Source organism: Amblyomma maculatum, chromosome 11 (assembly GCF_055883805.1).
Source record: "Amblyomma maculatum isolate TAMU_Amacu chromosome 11, ASM5588380v1, whole genome shotgun sequence".
Classification (NCBI taxonomy): Eukaryota; Metazoa; Arthropoda; class Arachnida; order Ixodida; family Ixodidae; genus Amblyomma; species Amblyomma maculatum.
Window position 1 is genome coordinate 122,657,852 of NC_139354.1, and position 11,575 is coordinate 122,669,426.

General features: G+C 40.6%; 1 long non-coding RNA gene across 1 annotated transcript; it reads left to right on the top strand.

Moving 5' to 3' along the window:
• The first annotated feature begins 318 nt into the window (after positions 1-318).
• Positions 319-7,763, top strand: LOC146174883 (uncharacterized). Its single transcript, XR_014701667.1, has 3 exons — positions 319-568; positions 2,444-2,593; positions 7,438-7,763. It is a non-coding gene; the product is annotated as an uncharacterized LOC146174883 (long non-coding RNA).
• Positions 7,764-11,575: the final 3,812 nt, after the last annotated feature.

An 11,575-nucleotide genomic window follows, 5' to 3' on the forward strand; every position in this document is an offset into this window, starting at 1 on the left:
GAACACACAAAACAAAACTATTTATTAGAACTCGACTCGAGCGGTGCGCGCTGGCGGCCGCTCATCGGCACGGTCCGAAGTCACGGCTGGCCGGTGCAAGCAGAAGAGGGCTGGGTAAAGGAGGAATGGAATGTTGAGAGGGTCGTTGGTCCTTCGTTCCTACGCGCAGCCCTTGGGAACACAACACCCCGGCGGGAATCACGCGCTGGTTGAGCGGGTCGTTGTTCCCCCTCGCCTACGCGTCTACGTGCAAGACACAACAGACAGCATCCCCAGCTGCGCTGCTGTGCGGCCTCCTCCAGAAGCGTTCATTTCAGAGCTTGTTGGAGACGCTACAAGACTTGTGACAGCTTCTTAAACCTTTCTTTAATTTCTTCCCTCATTATTTTCTTTTTCATTGTGCTGTGCATAATTTTCTCTTGCGCCTATACATGTCCATGTGCTCCGGTTGGTGCTTGCTACATATCAGTGAATAGCTGAGCTGTGAAATGTCGCCGGAGTACGGATTACAGCAACGGCGGGATACCATCGGCATTATCAGACTCAGTGAACGCCGTCATCTTAGACCGTGAGTATATATCTTTGCAGCATGCCATTGCTTCATAATTGGTTCTATATAATCTCCTACCAGTCCCAAATGTTCTCTTTCCTTATTCTCCTCGAAACAACTGCTGCGAAGCATGACTTCAAGAACTAAGCGAATTTTCGTCCGGGTTACGTGCAAGCAATAAGTGCGTGGACTTATTTGCTGGCTGCGATATGAATAGCATTTGCGCCGAAAATAGAGGAGCCGTGCGTAACAGGTGTGTATGCCACCAACACGTGACAGAACACTGCAGGCAGCCATTTGCGCAGTTTTTTGACTGTGCAGCGCGCCGCAATCAATTAGTAACCAGATACTATGCGCCCGGCTTTGTACATATATTTTGGACAGCCTCTCTTCTGCGCGCAGGAAGCCATGTTGACACAGTTTTTGGATTTTGTTAAGAGTTAAGGGCAGTTTTTTGTTTTCAGATGTACAGACGAAGTTTTGAAAACTGTTCGTGCCGTCTGTGCAAGCGAATTTTACAGTGGGGCAGACATGTGCGTGATGCCGCTTGATGACTAGGCTATAATTAAGTCATAATGAACCTCCACTTTTATAATGGTTAATATCATATTGAGGAATTGAAAGCCGTGAACAGCGCAAGTGAGCCCCTTTTCAAAATTTTCTTAATCGACGCCCCCCTTCTGAGCACGTGCCTTCAGGTGAGGGCGTTATCAGAAAGCGGCGACAATAGGAGAGCGATTTCGCAGACGCGCTTCGAGGGCGGGGGAAAATAACAATACAAGCAAAAAGGCACATCAGCCGTGTGTGCACTGCGTCCCTGTCACTGCAAAGTAAACAACGTGCACGCGGGACACAATGTACAAAACAGTGACGGCCGGTATGAGGCAACCATATCGTCCGAAATATTGCTCGCGAAGCGCTCGATGACGGCGCGCACTTTCAGGCGAAATGGGACAGGACGTCAGGTCCGCCTGTTCGGCAGTTACAGCTCTTTCTACCTCGCGTGCCGTACCGTATGCATGAAGTGCACGCCATAGCCATCGTGCAAGAATGTTGAAACTGAAGCAGCGATCCACGTATTCTAATTCTATAGGAAATCATTTGGGAGTAGAAAAGAGCAACTTAATATGATGTGCATGGTTCTTTAATGAACGATATGTATAAATGGACGGTTGAATAGTTACAGTAATGGAGTGTTCCGCTAGAATTGTTTACGGCCGTGACCGCTATAAACATTACTCATATTGCTCTTAGCTTTAAGCTCTGGCATTGATAAGCCTATCTAAAGAACCGACTGGCAGTGACAGGTTGTTTACAGCTGTTGATCAAAAGGTAGGCCATCATGCTATTATTGCAGGCATATTTGCTTCTTTTTGTACCTCTGTTTACTAAAACTTAATTTTGTTCCCCATTCCTAGGGACGCTGCACCTCTTACAACACTCACTGTTCAGTCGCTTTTATTCAAGTATACAAAAAGGAGGAAATGGGCATGCACTCATAGGATAGCCTGTCTTTCCGTTAACAGCTGCAAATAACACGCCACTGCTCCTCGGTACTTTGGATGAAGTTTTCAATGGGGTTACCTGAGATGCCTAGCAATTGCTGTAATATTTATACCAATCACTGCAGTGAAACAGAAAGGTAACACTGCATCACTTTAACTGCTGCATGCACCTATAAACGTGCCTTAATTTATTGCCTATTCTTATAGACGCAGGACCTCTTACTATAGGCTTTGTTCAGTAAGCAACCGTCTTTCATTGCTTCAATTTCTATCTCTCCACCACTTTCTTGTTGCTCTGGGTGTGATCATTTGATTTCATTGTTCAAATCATATTGTTTTATCATGTCTGAATGATTTAGCCTGCACATACATGCTTTCATTTTTTTAGATGCGCATCGGGAGCGTTTTCTACGTAGAAATAGATCGATTGAGTTGTATCACTGGTGCGAAAACCGACAACCCCCCGAAGATATGTGTCCTGTGGTTGGAAGGGCAATAAAGAAGAAGAAAATCAGCGGAAAAGCCTGCCTAAAAAAAGGTAGCACTGCATCACTGTAACTGCTGCATGCACCTTTAAATATGCCTTATTTTTATTGCCTATTCTTATAGACGGTGGACCTCTTGCTATTGGCTTTTTGCAGAAAGCAACCGCCTTTCATTGTTTCAATTCCTATCTCTCCACCACTTTTTTGTTACTTCGAGTGTGATCCTTTGATTTTATTGTTCATATCATATTATTAAATCGCCGGTGAATGATTTCGCCTACACATACATGCTTTCATTTTTTTTTAGGTGCGCATAGAGAGTGTTTTCTACGTATAAATGGATCGATTAAGTTGTATCACTGGTGCGAAAACCAACAGTTCGGTACCCCCAGAAGATTTGTGTCCTGTGGGTGGCAGGGGTATAAAGAAGAGGATAATCAGTGGAAAAGCCTGCCTAAAAACTTACAAAGATGGCGCAAAAGCGAAATGCTGATCAGGGTTAGAGTCTGATTACTTCTGTTATCCCATTTCACTGGCTAGGTGATGTGACATATATGAAGCACCTTAGTATAATTTGTGGTATACTCACTGAAAATTGTGTAGACATAAACTTTTTTCTCGTTCAATTATTTTGAGTGACGCACGAATTGGAATAAAACGAAGTCATCCACACGTCTAATGCCCATAGACATTAGATGCGTGGATGAGCTCATTCATTGTGTTCCTATGTGAGCATGCAATAGTTTGTCGAATATATTAATATGTTAAAAGTTGATTTTTTTACTGTTAACCGGAGTAATACATATGCTCCATAGCATAGCATTATTCGCCTGTAGTTTGTATCTGCTCTTTCCTAAATTGTATTCTACAAAGTATACGTGTGTCATCTCGTACGTCTATTTAACTAGCGAACAATTTGCAATCGAATCCCTTTTGTGATGTTTCAGCTACAAATAATGTATGACAGTTGTGACAATATAGGTAGCTTTAGGTATAACATATAGCGCGAAAATCTTTAATATATGCGATGATATTTTTATTCACCGCATTGGCTAAACCAGCCTGTTGAATAGACGAAATGAAAACAAATATGGATGTCTTCGGACAGGAACAGTAATCGTGGTGCCCATTTTTTTAATTAAATCTTCATATGTCGTGGGCTAATGTCTCGACACAAAGGAATGACCCTTAGGTTTGCCAGATGCGGCGTACTATTCTCGAAAAAAAAAAAACGCCTATCACTAAAGCTGGAAAACGCCGTTTTTGTCGTTTCAAAAAGTTGCACGTTTGGAGGCCGGCTGGTTGCGTAAAATTTTGTCATCCACTGTTTTTTACTCACCGCATTTGGGTAACGTTTACTTGTATAAGAAGTATTAAAAGTGTGTTTCATTGATGCAGTTGATTTAGTAAAAAATCGCAAACTTTGCTTCAAGAACAACGCGCTACAAAAATGTTAATGTTCAACCTTACATACTGGCGTGACGCATTGCGTTGTTTGCACTAAAATATTCTGTGTTTATTACCCAGGTCATATTGTTAATTTAAGGCAGAATTTGGAGCTCTAAGCTGCTATGTGTGTTCTCTGTAACGCCACCAAAAGTATTATGCTGGAAAGCGATTTGCTTAAGATTGTAATAATAAAAATTACACATTGAAAAATCATCTTCAAAAATATAGTATTGTTAGTGGTGGTCAAAGCTGACAAATGGAATAATATATTAATAACCTAGATTGAATACTATTGCACCTAGCAATAAAAAAGAATGCAGGACAGAGAAAAAGTTCAGCCTTCACTTGCGTTCTGCCATGAAATTGACAGAAATAGTGAATCAATACCATTTTAAGCTATATTAAGTATTTGTCCCAGAAGCATAAAAACGGTGTTAAGCGCTGACAATGTTTTAAATTTTACTTAAGGTAAAATGTAACTAAATTAAGCAAATACTAAATTGAAGTTTTGATGCCTATTCCATAAGGGGGAGCCATATAAGCACATCTATAGAACAAAAACAAGCATTTTTATATTTCTAATATTACATTTTGCAGAATTCACTATATTTACTGACTCAAATTAACAAAGTACTTTGCATTGTTTCCACAGATTGTGATAAAAATTGATGTTGCGGCCGTTTCTTCAATTTTAATCAGTTTTCCTTATTTTACCATTTTCTTACTTTTGTCCAATTTCAAAATAATATGCAGATACACACACAAATCTAGAGCTTCAAATTTTTTCAGAAATAAAGAATGGAACCTAGATAATGTAGAAAAATAGTTTCTGTGCCAAGATATTATTGGATCTTGCAAGAATGCAGGCTGAGTTTGGCCATTATCAGCACAAGCACTCGGTTTAATATTTAATGTTATATTTTTAAACAGTATAACGCAACACTTTTTAGTCCGTGATATTTTTGAGGTACTGAAGATTTTTGAGAGGGATTTGAATGAAAATCGAAGATGATCTTTTTTTAATTGCAGCAAATTTGCCCTTTACTGCTGTTTTCGAATTCTGAGCAATTTTGATGCGTTGTGGAGAACACACCTAGTGGTCTGGAGCTCCAGATACTGCCTGGAATTAAGAACATGCGTCAGGAAGTGAAAACATATTTAGTGCAACCAACCTAATGCATCATATGCCAGTACATAAGGTTAAAAATGAATATATTTGCAGCGTATCGCTCCTGAAGAAAATTTTGCGATTTTTTAATAACACAACTGCAAAAACAAAATAGGTTTCTAATAGTGTTTGTAAATATAAAACCTGCATATATTTAGTGAGTAAAAAAGAGCAGATGACAAAATCATGGCATCCAAACTTGCAACATTTTGAAATGGCAAAAACAGCGTTTTCTACCTCTAGAGATATACCATACAATTGTTTTTTTTTTCGAGGAAATTACGCGTATCTTGAAAAACTAAGGTTAATTCTTTTGTGCCTAGATACTTGTCCACCACATATAAGAATTTCATTGGAAACGAAAGATGGCCATGGGACCTCGATTATGTTTCTTATCTAAGGCACCCATAATACGCTGTGAGAAAGCCAATATCAAGGGCTTTTTTTAATATTCCATATTTCAAACAGTTGTGCCATCTAAGAAAATTAGAAAGCTAGGCACACCTTAGGTGTAGCCAGCCCTCACTTCCTGTTACAGCTGCATTTGCTAAGCTGAATTAATGCGTTGATTACTTTATTTTAGTCACGAATATAGCGATATTACGTGTCAATTTTAAAGAAAGGCCGCAGTGACTCGATTCCTGTAGAATTTGTAAGTGAAATCTGTAAACCTTACAAATCTACCCATATATATGATCTCTTGCAGGTTTTATTCAAGCTACATTACACCTGCTGCGCCCCATAGCTTGAGCCAAGGGTTATAAATAAACCATTAGAAACAGACGATGGAAACCGGTGGTGCATTGCTGGCAGCCACTTAGGACAGCGCAGAAAATTTTTATTTTGTACGTGGGGAAGTGAGGTTATTCGCTTCAAGTACTAAATATTCACTTTAGACAATAAATAGAACTTACAGAGTCGGTGAGCACGTTCGGAAACCCCTGTTTCAATATTTGCGGTTAGAAACCTCATGTGTACCTTTTTTTCCAGCTGTAGATAAATTCCGGGTTATGTAGATACCGAAACCGTTACCAGCCCATTCGCGCACCTCAACTGTGCTGCTCACAACATGATTTTGAGCGGACAAAACAACCTGCCGCTAAGATTGCTAGCCCCATGCATGAGTAAGGGTGATATGCTGGCGATGGTTGCTTCGCGTCGGCCCTTTGGCGCACATGAAGGCTCGAGTTACAATGAGCGCGCCGAACTTTGCAATGCGGATAATGACTACAAAGCGGTAAGGATATAAATGAGTTTAACAGTATTTTTCAGCTGTAAAATACAAATACAGTCTTGTTGGACGATGTGCTGGCGCGGACGAAGAAACCATAGGCAACTTGTAGGTCTAACGCTACACAGGGCTGTCGAGCCAAGCCAAGTCCTCAATTGTATTGTCCGGGAATCAGATTTCTGTATTTTCGTGGTTTCCTATTGTATCTGGCGTTCAAAATGCAGACGTGAGGGTTCTTTATCACAAATAATCAAACGTGGATTGTGCCGGTACTCTTCAAAGTAGCAACACCATTTATTGTGTAAGTCATTAATCAGTAATTTAGGTAAATAATGTCAATAAGGATTCCAAACAAAACCTTTTCTGTGGCGCTCAAGGTAGCTTCCAGCAACATATATCTGGTTTCCTTTGCCTGGCTCCGAAATGTTTTTTTTTTATCCCTTGGATCAAATTTGCTTGGACAAGCAGTATATGTGTAAAAATGATGCACCTGTGAGCTACCCGTTTAAGTGAGCTCCCGTTTAAGTGAACTACCCACAAAACCAGTCAAAAGCGTATATCAGCTAACCAGCGGCCAGTGCAGCAGTCGTGGGCTTAGATCGCTTGTGTATATTATATCTAGCCATTTAAAAAAAATGAAAATGGTCGCCGAACATTCTCTTGGTAACGATTATTAGTATAAACTGTTCGCACATCGCAGAAAGCGTAGGAGCGGCAAAAAACTAGCGCGCCAGTCATATGCGGAGACAGCCGATAATCAAGCACTAATTCCTAGTGTGGGATGAAACACTGGCTGTCTCAGCCGTATTGCTGTGGAGGCGATCAAAATGCAACAAGGCACATGCTATGCAATGTATGTGCGTCTTTCATCCTAATAAACCCAAGGCAGCTGAAACTAGTCTGGAACTCATCAGTATAGTGTTTCTCATTGACCATAAATTTCGGTACATGAATCCTGGAATTTTCTACATCTTCCTAAAATAATGCGCGCGATTTTATATGCCTCGTAATAGTGTTGTAAATTTTGTTTCCTCATTGTTTTTGTGCAGGTGCCATTTGCGAAAAAGTTGGGGTGGATGATTTGGAGGCACACGCATTTATTCGCAGGTGGCTGCCTGGTTCCTGTGACAGGGGGGGGGGGGTGGAAGAAAAAGGCGTTATGCTGAAACCTCCCCTGGCGAACCAGGCATGCCACCTGTGAATGCAATTGCAGGGTCAGCCCCCTCACTACGCCTATGAGTGTGCCCTCCAGCTCCCTGGCCCCTTCCACTTCCCGAGAGCCCGCCCTGCCCTGACCAACCCTGCCACTGCCCCGCTAACTGCTGCTGTGTGTGCCCTCAGCGCTGGCTATTAACAACTGCCGTCTATAGTAACAACTGCAATAAATATTATCTTTTTGTGAACCATGCCCTTGTTTTGTGAATATCTACTGGTTGCTCAAGAGCAACAATTTGAATTTATATGGCCACTCCTATTTGAAAGGCCATTATTGTCCCAGAAAGTTCGATGTGCTGTCACGAATATGGCTAGAATGAAAAAGGCTGCATTTTATGGCCTGCACAGGCAGTGCCACAAAATGTGTAATCTTGACATCATCAATGGCACATGAATGGAGTAGCCGGTGTACCCATAAACCATTTGATTAATATTGGTATCGACAATATGCGGCATGAATGGAGTAGCCAGTGCACCTGCAATGGCTAATCATTGGTATGATATTGGCATTGACAATGGGCCATTAATGGAATAGCTGGTATTAAACAAATATTGGTAATACAATGATGGTATAATGCTGGACAGTATTGGCAAGAATCATGGTGCATGAATGGAAAGTCTAATATTGTGCCTACATTGGTGGCTCCAGCTTGGTTGAATACTGGACCAATCTAGGAACGAAAGATGGGCCAAGAATGGAGAATGTAGTAAAATGCCCAAATGCCAATATCAGTCCAATATTGATGCCATTCTTTTCCAGTGATGAACCATTGTTGGACCAATGCTGGTGTGCTGCTTGGGGACGTACGTCTTCGACTTAGGTGCTGCTATGCGAACTATCTTTCACGATTTATTGAAATCTTTGAGGTCTTTTCGGTGAGTGTCATGAAAGCGGGGAATTCACTGTGATTCCGACAAAATATACTAATTCAGAAAGCACGAGCAGCCACCCCCTCAGAAACTACAACAGCGAAAGACCCGTTATCCATCTATCTAGGACAACAGGAACATTAGTATCTGGTTCTTATGTAATGCATGTAACTAAGATGAAATAAATTTTAATTAAAGAGTTGGGCTAACACATTTTCCTTCTAAAAAGAGTCCGAGTCAAGAGGTAGGAATTGCTCCCGGATGTATCCATCCGTCTCTTCTATATACTTATATAATTCCTGATGTGAAATACTGCCTGCTGGCCCGTAATCTAGCACACGAATTTATGGCAGCATTAGGTTAATCATACTTGAAGGTGAAAGCCTCTCTCGGCCGAGATTATCTTCATCGGAAATCGAACAACTATCGTTCTGGCCCTTAGTCGAGTGCGCAAACCAGTACTCTAAGCCTAGTGTTTTTTTTAATTTTATTCTATTTATAGATACTGCCATCCACAGCGTCTATCATAGCCTGAGTCGCTTTGGGACGTTAAACCCCACAGACCAACCATACTACGATCCAGTACAGATCGCGTAAAAACATAACTCAAATTCATAAAACTCATAACATATGCAGGCACTTTTACTACACTATTTTGGGGAACAGTCTCGCTGTTAGGGTACTTCCCCCAAGTAATTGTTCTTGGAAAAAAGAATATTTAAAGCAGTTATTTCGCGCGTTCAAGGGAGTTATTGTCAGAATGTGCCTTTGTCTCGTGTTATAACTTGAGGAGTAAACAAAATAAGTATTGTGTTTAATTATCTTTCCCCTAAACAGATTACATTACTAATTTTATGTGATTACCGAAGTAACAATAAAAAAGATCACATTAAGTACTATCCCCAATGCTTTTCTTGGCCTCGCCGACTGTTGGCTTCTTTCCTTCTTATATATATATATATATAAATCTATATATCGGGTGTTCCAGCTCATTTGAGGCAAGGTTTAAAAAATAAAATATTTGAGGTAGGCCATGGAAACTAGTTTCATACAACTGCCAACTGGCTTGCGCACCTCAGGCAATGTTTTGTTCCGCACTTACCTAATTAGTTAATTATTTTAATTTGTCTAATTTACTAGCAATTGACTTTGGACCATAAATGGGAATTGGAAAGTTGGAGAACACTACAGAAACCTCCATTCCATTAACTGAGATCAAGAAAGTTCTACGTATATCCTTTTTTCCAGGATGAAAAGAAAGCCCACGACATACAAATAAAATCACGTGACTAGAGCTTTTGAGCGAACGAAATCAGCTGCGGTCCAAGCTCGAAACGTGGTGGGGGCGTTGCCCTTCTAATCAAAGAAAGCTACTAGTGCCAGATCTTATCAGAATACTGTCTGAGCGACCAGAACATTGAGATGCTTACGGTTCATTCTGGCCGTCAATCCTTTACTGTTGTTTACCGCCCACCGCAAAGCAGTATAAACGAGTTCCTTCGGGTTTTTAAAAAAGAAATCAATTTCTTGTCAGATACATTCTTATCTTGTATAGGAGGTGATTTTAATATAGACATGGGTGCACACAGCTCTATGCAACAAGAACTCACGATAGTGCTTCAAGCTGCTGGCTTCCAGAACGTCATAAATAGGCCAACGCGCATAACGGCTACGTCTTCTAGCGTTATCGACCTCTTTATTAAGAATTATAATGTGCCTCTTACCGCCGGGCGTTTCGCAATAGACATCGGAGACCATCTATCTATTTTTCTACGCATTGATACAAAATCCCGCTTAACACATAGCTTTAATCCCTGTCGGCAGCTTATTTCACAGAAAAACCTTGAAACATTTAGATTGCCGTATAGAGTAAACAAACTGGGAACCTGTTTTTCTAAGCACTGACTCGGATGTTGCCTATAAAGCTTTCTTGCGGATATTTTTACCAATCTATCATTATTGTTTTCCTACTATTGAAGCAAAAGTGCCGAAAAACGCTCTAAAGCCGTGGATGTCCCCACCGCTTCGCGACTTGTAAAGTAGAAGCACAGAATGTTCGCTAAATTTATTAGCACGAAGGATACAGCACTACTAGCCCGCTTTAAAGCATTTCGGAACTTTTTGAACCAAGAGATCAGGTCAGCTAGGACGACTTACCACAATAACCTCTTAAATAAGGAACTATCCAATAATCCTAAAGAAAAATGGAGGCGCCTTAACCAACTTTTAAATAGAATCACTCATCCCAATAGCATAAAAAGCTTAACAGTAGATAGTATTGACCTAAATGGGCGTCCTTTGGCCAATGCTTTTAACGAATTCTTTACTGCAGTCGGGAGTCGATCTCACTGCCCTGACTTCTCTAAATTTCTGGGCGATAGAGTTTTGCAATCTCTCATTTTTGAGCCGACATATGAAAATGAGGTGTCCTGTATTTTAAAAAGCCTCAAAAATACGACAAGCTTGGACTCTTGCGATCTCGAAAGTCGCCCAATAAAATATGTCTTGCCTTTATTAGTTCCATGTTTAACCCACATATATAACACTGCGCTAATTACAGCAAATTTTCCTGCTGATATGAAACTTGCTAGGGTGGCAGTAATCTTCAAAAAGGGAGACAGAAATAGTTTGAGTAATTACAGGCCAATACCTGTCTTAGCTTTCTTCTCCAAGGGACTAGAACGCATAATTCATTCTAGAACGCATTGTTTCCTTCTAAAACACTCTACTATAAATGACTGCCAATATGGGTTTACCGAACATAGGTCCACGGAGCATGCATTACTTGACCAAAAAGAATATATATTAGGCAACATAGAATCCCAGAAGCTTACTCTTGGAATTTTTGTAGATTTCAGTAAGGCGTTTGATACACTAAATCATAATACCTTTTTGCTAAACTCGAACATTGTGGTATACGTGGCCATGCCCTCAACCTTCTAAAGTCATATATGTGCTCGCGATCCCAACATGTTGTTATCAATAATTGTCGTTCCGATGTGCTAGAAATTTCGAATGGCGTGCCACAAGGCAGTCTTCTGGGCACTATACTCTTTAACGTATATATTATTGACATTGTTAATATAAGCAACGAGATAAAAT